The following is an 8,833-nucleotide window of genomic DNA, read 5'->3' on the forward strand; positions in this document are numbered from 1 at the left end:
ATGAGGTCAGACTAGCTGTGTGTGGCAACACCCATCAATTTCCATTTACTTCATTTTGAAATTAGTCTGTGCTCCTTTTGTTTGAAGAATCTAGGCATCAAGGCAAATTGATGCACGAAAAATACAAAGTGCTGAGATTAAGCCCAGGTTAAGCCCAGATGTTTCCACAATGGCTTTTCACAATCGTTGAACTGCAACTGATAGAAACTGTATTAAATACAGATGGGGACTGTTTGGAAATACAGGAGCCTGTATTTTACTATGAAGTGCTGGGGCCTTAAACATCTCTTAGTAGGCCTACTAGGTCTTGATATTATTTTAGTTAATAGTGGCTCAGTTTTCTTTTTTAAAATGAATAAAAAGTTTATTTACAAGATCAATTCCCAAAGGTGTATGAGGTGCTTCATTAGTTAGCTGTGTGAATGGGTAGAGTATGTATGGCATATGCTTCCATGAAAGCAGTTGTTTCTCTATAAATTGTGCCATGATTTGAGGATTAGGATAGTTTGTTTCAGAAGGCAGTGAAGATTTTCTTTTGTTTAATGTGTTCTTTCCAAGAAAAAGCAATTTTTCATTTGGTCTGTGTGTTCCTGCAGGTTCGAGGTACTGAGGTAAGGGGTACAAGGCTTGGGCAGTTGAAAGAAAATGTGAGGAGTTGTAGGCAACTGCGACATAGCTCTGTTCCAGCAAAAGCACAGACCACTTCACAGAGCGGTGGCATTGCAGAGCAAGGACACAGCCAGTCTCGCATGGCGGTGGCACCTTTTATACCCAGGTTAAACAATAGTGGCACACTGCCAGTTAATGGAAGCCCACGCATGCGTACCCGGCACATAGTTACATCAGGGCAGAAGTATTGAGTCACTTCCCCTCGGAAGTTAGCTGCTAAGGGTGCCAGGAGGGAGCCTGACTACAGCTATCTTTCTCTCTCTGCACAGCCTGGTCTCTACAGTAAAAAAAGAAAAAAGAAAAAAAAAGTTAAGCCAGTCAAAAATTAGTTTATTAAAGGAAAATGCAGTAAGAAGAGTTATTGATGTCGGTGATGGATTTTTTTTTCTTTCTCTTCTCAACGAATTTGGAAATTATTCTCCAGAACAAATGGCTTATTATTTTTTTTTCCTTTTTTGTATTCTTCAAAAAATAGATTTGTTTTTCACAAGCCCTTGTAACTATCAATTTGAAACCTAAGGTTGTCCTTCCTGGGCCTTCAAAGAGATTTACCCCAGTGCCTTTCAGGCTGAGAAAGTTAAGTCTAAGAATAGAAGGAAAAATATCACAGATACACATCCACATTGATTTGGAAACTTTCTTCAAATGAATCAGCAAATTCACCTACCAATGTCCTTGTCTTTGTCCATGTGGAAATTATTAAATCCATTCATTCAACAAATATTTATTGAGAGCACAGTATGTGCGGGCATTATGGGCATTTGGAATGCATCTGTGGATAAATAAATAAAAAATCTCTCCTTTCGTGGAGCTTAAATTCAAGTGAGTAGAATCAGAGAATGAATCAAACATAAAAATAGGAAGATGAATAGGAGGAAATAAAGGGAGAAAAGTCTAGAGTCTCAGGTAATGGAAACATAAACTTGCTGGTCCACATTTTAAAGATAATATGGTCAAGTGTTACCATTGTGGGGAATACCCAGACATTTAGGGATGATTCATATGACACACACTTGCAGATGTGGCTGCAATTATTTCTAGATTGTTGTTCTTGCTCTGCCATTGCGAACTGCAGAGATGTTCTTGTGTCTTCTCATGGGACCTAGAACAATCCTCTACACAGCAGTGCCTCTCAGTACATATTGCTAACCGGCTGGCTCAAGGGTAAGGATATTATTTTGAATTCCAGTTTGATGTTAGCAATTAAGTAATCTGCTACCTGAATTTCTGGACTTGTTTTTCCCCCCAGATTCTAAGTAGCAATTAACCTGAAGTAATCAGAGATACTTCTAATGTGATTAAGCAAAATTGTCATCAGACAGGTAATTTTAAATACTGACAGGATTTAAATACAGACTCATTAATTTTAGCTCCGTAGTGTTCTAATATTTGTTATGCATACATAGGAATTTTAAGTATGAATATTTTTCACATTGCTATTCTTGGTAATCCTGCCACCCCAAAAAATTATTCAACTAATAATTCTCAAAGCCCTTCAGTAGGGTAGCTAAAGGTTACTAATGTGATTCACAAGTGCCATACTGAACTAAAAGGCATAACATCTTGATGAACCATGTCTGATAAAAAAAAGTAGAAAGACTTCACCTTTCTTGTGAGTCAACACTAATTAGCTAGGTCCTAATTGGAAGAACTAATTAGTAGGTCCTGTGTTACAACTATTTTAGATGCCCCCAGAAGGCAAAAATTTTTAATTAATCATTTTGGTGCATGTTCATTTGAAAATTGATTAGCCTTAAAAAATGCAAAATTTTAGGAAAAGTGATATTTATTTGTTCATTTGTTCATTCATTCAGCTTAAACTGAAAAGTCTGCAAGAGTTATCAAGATCTGAGTTTGGAGCAAGCTACTATTCTCAAACTTTGCATGTCTGGGTATCTAACCTTGAAGAGTCATTTGAAATTTGCAACCCCTCTTAGCAGACTCTGGCTAACAGAAACTTATTTCACAATTCTATCTATATTCTATTATGCAGACGATTATAATATCTGCCTTCATGAGGAAGCAATAAAGAAATAAAAACTCATTGATTTAAGAACCTTAAACTCAAAGTTATATACTCCATTTTTTTGCTAGTATGAAGCTGGTAAAAAAATATTTATTCCTACAAATTCATTTTTCCTTCATTTTCCATTTCTCTGTAGACAATAAATCACACACACCCATCCTTGGAAGCAACTTTTATAGCTCTCTTGACCTTGAGGAAGATCAGAAAATAAAATAATAGATAGGCAGAACATAACTCGAATTGTTAGGTCATGTGATTATACCTATCTTCATTATCCCATTTCCAAAATCCCTAGTAAAAGCAATTACACAGTCTCATTCAAGTTAGCCCCTCGAAGAGAAAGATTATGTCTTGTAAAATGTTCTACTCTCAGTGCTTGCATAGTGCCTTACACACACTGGGTAAAGAGAATTTAATATTTAACAACTGGATGGCATATAAGAGGTACTCAATAAATATTTATTGGGCAAACGAAGAAGAAATAAAGATGTACTTCTTTAAATCTAGCACAGTCATTCAAACTTCAGTGTAAGATGTAAAAGATCTGGTGGCTGCTGTTCCTTTAAAATCATCTTTCATGGGTTTTTGAGACCTTACTTAAGTCATCCCTTAGCTTTCTCTTTTCTAGACTAAATTCTCATTCTTTGAGTCTGTTTCCATAGGATTTTAGCTCTCAAATTTTCAAGTTTTGCCTCTACTATTAATTTTGCTTCTCTTCTAATCTTCATCCCCATGTACCATTACAGCTGTTTCTTCATTAGAAAGCCCTCTTGTTATCTCTCAATAGCTCTTTAGAAGCCAGCTGTTATCACTCTGTCCTATGGCTTATTTCTGCTAAAAGTTAATGATGCACTAGATATATTCACGCCCTGTCCCTGTCAACTCTTAAAATGTGTGATCTGTGGGACACGAGGTGGAAACAGGTGAGAAAGACACTGAGTCATGCGGCAATGAGATGACTCGCCAGAATGATTATGCTAGGCCCTCTATCCTGAAGAGAATACCCAGTGACTGTTATTTTGTTAATGGCTTGTAAAGTGTTACACAAAACAAGCCCATAATGAAAAGGCTTAGGCAAGTTAGAATCCAGTTTTCAGGCTTCAGGATGTTACCTGAGTACCTCTATTGTATTTCCTAATTTGATGTCCCATGTGTCTAGCTGTTTGATTTGAAGACTTTTTCTATTTGGCCCATTTCATTTCATTTCTGCACAATCTGAATTTTTTTCTCATTTCTAATTAGTAACGCATGGTTTAAGCAACTCTGATACTTTCTTATATTTCCTGCAGCACTTTACCCAAAGTTGAGACTGTGGTAACTCAATAAAATAGCTCAGTTATATAAAGTCGATTATATAGAGAATGGATGGTTTTTTCCTGAAGACCTTACTTTCAATCTGGGAACTGTCGATGACGTAACTTGCTTTGAATGAACCTAACCTATAATAGCCAAATTCTTTCCAGTTCTATCTTTCATGAGTATTTTATGTCATGGCAAGGGACCCAGGCCAATGAGCTCTGTGATAATGTGAATGTGACCAGAATCAGTACAGCCTAATCCAAACCAAACATAATCCTCACTTGGGTGAGTATGTCAGCAAAGAGGGAAGTCCTGCCTTGGTTGTTATGTTGACCTTGTGGTGTCCATCCAAATATTCTTGATTTATTGTAAACACAGTTATTATTTAATTAGGAGCTTGGGGGTGGGGAAAAAGGAAAAAAACTAGTTTATAAAAATAACTGTAGGGAAAACCAGGCAAAGTATTACCTACTGATTAATTTAATAATTCATGCATTCTTTCATTCATCATACATTTATTGAACATCTACTTAGATTAGACACTGTGCTCATCATATAAGCACAAGTAATTACATATGGCATTTTTAACCTTTGAATTGTAATGAATGAGCGATTAAATGACTAAATAACTGAACGAAAGAATTAAAATATAATTTTTAAACTGTGAAAAACCTTTAATAGTTCACACAAATTCTGATAAAATGTTTCAGAAGGTGTGAAATGTTTGAGTCACATAAGGCGCAAGCGTTCTGATATTTTTTTTTATTGTATTCCACAGAAAGAGATATGCCTTAGATTATAACCTGGTATGTACACACACACATTTCTGCTCAATTGTATTTTTTTTAATGCTGGTCCCAGCCCATTAAACTGATTTCATGACCAGTGAGTTATGATCACACATTTGAAAAGCACTGCCATGAGACACTCTACAGCAGTGCAACAGTGGCTCTCAGCCCTGGCTGCACGAGGATCACCGGGAGTTTTTTAAGAGATACTGATGCCTGGGTCCTGCCCCAGACCAGCTAAATCTGAATCTGGAGGTGAGGTCTGAGCATTTGTATTTGGTTAAAGCTCCTGAGAGATTCTTATGAGCAGCAAACGTTAGCAATTACTACTCTACATGATGGGGAATATCCTTTTAAAATAAACAACTACCATTTTCTTCAAATAAGTAATGTGTGCACCTACTGAAAAATTCAAATAGTATAGTTGGTTATAAAATGAAAACTCACTTCTGCTGTCTACAGGTAAATATGGTAAACAATTTCTTGTGTATCTTTCCCCAAATTGTTGAGCATATACAGAAATCTATATACTTTCCACAAGTTTACATTTCCAGACAACTTTACTAATATGTTGCCAGGTTATAAAAGTTACTGTGGGTATTTTGATGAGGATGACATTGGATTTACGGATTGATTTAGGGTAAATTGATGTATACAGGATTAAATCTTCCTAAGAAGAATATAATAGGTCTTTTTATTTATCCAATTTTATTTTTTATGTCTTTCAAGAAAATGTTACAGTTTAAAAAGATCTAGGTCTTATACATTTCTTATTAAGTTTATAGTAGGTATTCTATTTTTTTATGCTATTATAAATGTGATAGTTTGTCTTATATTTTACAGCTAAATACTGTTTATTAAAATGCTTCTAAATATGGATATTAATTTGAAACTAGTTCACCCAACTGAATTATCATTTGTGACAAATGGAATTTCCCCCAATTGATTCTTTTGCATTTTCTACACAAACAACTACGTCGTCTGGAAATAGTATAATTTTGTCTCATCAGTTGAAATATTGACACTTCATATTTTTCTCTTACCTAATTGCATTGACTAGTACTTTCAAAACAAGTTTTAATTTGAGATGATTCCAGAAAGTAACATATTATATAAATGACTTATAGCTAAGAATTTTATATGTCATAGAAATAGGCATGTTAAGACTGAAGAAAAATACAGAAAACTTGGTAAAATCATTTTCAGTAATTTTCTTTGGTTATTTTTTTCTTTAAAAGTCTTTCAATTTTAAAGAAAAATATCATTCCCCCATATCTATTAATATCACTGTTAAAGTTTTATCATGAATATGCCTAACAAATTTGCCCAAGTTTTTTTTTTTACTATTATTATCAGGTTTAGTTTCAGTGTGTTGCAACTTTATAAAAATAATTTAGAAGCTGTTACTCTTTTTTTATGCTTTGAAATAGTAAGTAGAATTTAAAATATCCTTTGAATTTAATTCATATAATTCACCTGAAAACATCTTACCTTGATGCTTTTTTTAGCCTTTGACAATTCTTCATCTTTTTCCATGTAATTTATCTGTTTTAGTAGAGCTGTCAGATAAAATGCAGGACATCTAATTCAATTTGAATTTCAGAAAAACAACCAAAGTTATATAAGTATGTCCCAAATATTTCTTGAGACATACTAAAAAATAATTTATTTATCTGAAATTCAAATTTAACAAAGCTTCTGTTTTTTCTATTTGTTAAATCTGGTAACCCAATTATAGAGTCTCTTGTGGTGTAAACTTTAATGATAAATATTTTCCTAGACATTTTTATTTTTCATTTAGGTGTTCAGAAGGGTCAACATAGCTTTGAACAAAGTGGTCTCTTGAAATATTTCCTCATTTCTAACTTTATGTTTTCATCCATTTTCTTTATCGGGTCAGTAAATGGTTTATCTATTCTCTTGGTTAAATTAAGAGCAGCTCTATGAATCATTATCTGTTCTGATTTTCTAATTAATAAATTAGAAAGGTTTATGTCAATGTCTGTGGATTTTTTCCTTGTTTATTCTTTTGGTTAATTTTTTTGCCATTCCTTGACTAGGAGAGATTCAGACTGGAGAGGAAATTGCGAAGATCCTAGAGAATAGTTAATACTGTGCTGAGTGAGCTGAAAATGAGAAGAGAAGAGGACCCTGGAATTCCAACATGTACAGACCTGGTAGAGAAGAATGATTTCAAAAGGAAGCCTGAGAAGGAGTAGTCACCTAGATCTGACCGATACCAGGAGAATATTAAATCTCAATCACTCTAAGTCTCAGCTTATTCATTCATAAAGTGAGAATAATATTATCTGCCTTATAGTCTTAATAATGTATGTGACATCCTCAACACATAGTAGGCATTCAAGTATGATTATTAAAGCACAGTTTCTCCACAGTAGGGATGCGATCTTCTGGTGCCAGAGTCCAAGTCCAAGTCCTTTGTACTTGTCCTCACTCTGCTTGGGTCTGACCCTGTTCTTGCTTGTTGGCTTCAGGGTTCTTTGTGCTCTGCATTTACTTGACATACCATCATTATGTCATAAGGACATGCTACCTTTGACTTTAGAGCTGTCTTTGCTGCAGTTGCCGCCCTGCTCTTAGCCATCTGCACATTTCCCTGTGGCTCGTTTTCATCTGCTGTCCTCTCTTCTCTCTTCAAAGCTTCCATTTTTCTTTGATCTTTTTGCCTCAGGACAACTAATGAGCCTCTTGTTCCTCCAAAGGACCCTACGGTCAGTGTAGTCCAGAAAGTGACATGAGGAGGCTGCGACCTGGGGCTATGTGGCCAGCTTCCTGGTAGGGTCCTTTGGAGGAACAAGAGGCTCATTAGTTGAGCACTCCAGTGTCCATTCTTAGTGCTCTGTTTCTTGGGGCTCAAGGGCACTCTCACTTGTCTGAGGTTTGAACAAGCCTTATGATCATCTTCGGAATCCTAGGAGGAATTACTTTTCCTACCCTGTGGTTTGGGACCAGAAGGAAAGGCTTCTAGGTAGAAATATCTATGCTAGGAGATAACATACTCTTGTGTTCTAATGTGGTCTTGACCTCATTCATCTTTAAAAAGGTAGGCCTCTACTCTCACAGAAGAAAAATGAAGCAAAAGTGGTCACTCCAGATATCCAAAAAGCATAGGTGCCACATAAATGGCTGCTGTGGAAGAAGAAAATTGCTCCTCAGGACCTTTAGACCTTTAGCCTCTTCCCTTTTCCCTCTTCTGTGGCTGATGCATTTAACCAACATTCGTGGATGCCACTTGCTGTGTGTTTTGATGTTGTTCTCCAGCACAATCCAGTGTGATGGCTATTTAAATTTAGTTACAATTTTAAAATTAGTTTAAATTAAATTAGTTAAATTTAAATTAAAATATCTCAGCTCCTCAGTCACAGTAGCCACACTTTGAGTACTCGATAGCCACATATGGCTAGTTGCTGCCATACATTCAGCTCGTTTTATGGAACACTTCCATCTTTGCAGAAAGTTCTATTGGGCAGTGCTGCACTAAGCTACCACTTTGGACAAAGAGCCAAGAACTTTACATGGTCACCTTTGGAAAGGCAAAATCAGGCAGATGAACACCCTGGGTCATCCTCTTATTTCCAGGAATAACAAAAGTTAACTGTTACTAGAGATTGGAAAAACCCAAAGATGCCAGCCCAGGAAACAGGTCTTTTATTCAAAATATTTCCATGTGGAAAGGAAAAAATCATGTAGTTTCAGGATGATTTTATATTTTTAAAGAGAAAACAAAAGAGGCAATAATTCCTGTTTTCCTTTCCATTTTTCCTTCTCGGTCTTTGAGCTGTGAGGCTAGTTTAAGAACAATGCTCTTTTCTCTGCATCCTGCCTACCTCCAAGTTTTCAGGATGGGAGGGGAAGAACAGGTGAAAAAAAGGACAAAGTCACCTTGTCCCTTACAAAGCACTTGTTTAAAGTTACATGGACCAAATGTCCATAACAGGGCAGCACTGAAATGCAGCCCTGCCAGACCAGACATGAGTCAGTGAGACCAACTCTGCAAAGATGGAAGAAGAAAACACCACATTCCTTCCCT

The sequence above is a fragment of the Pteropus vampyrus genome, unplaced genomic scaffold (genome assembly GCF_000151845.1).
Source record: "Pteropus vampyrus isolate Shadow unplaced genomic scaffold, Pvam_2.0 Scaffold122, whole genome shotgun sequence".
NCBI lineage: Eukaryota > Metazoa > Chordata > Mammalia > Chiroptera > Pteropodidae > Pteropus > Pteropus vampyrus.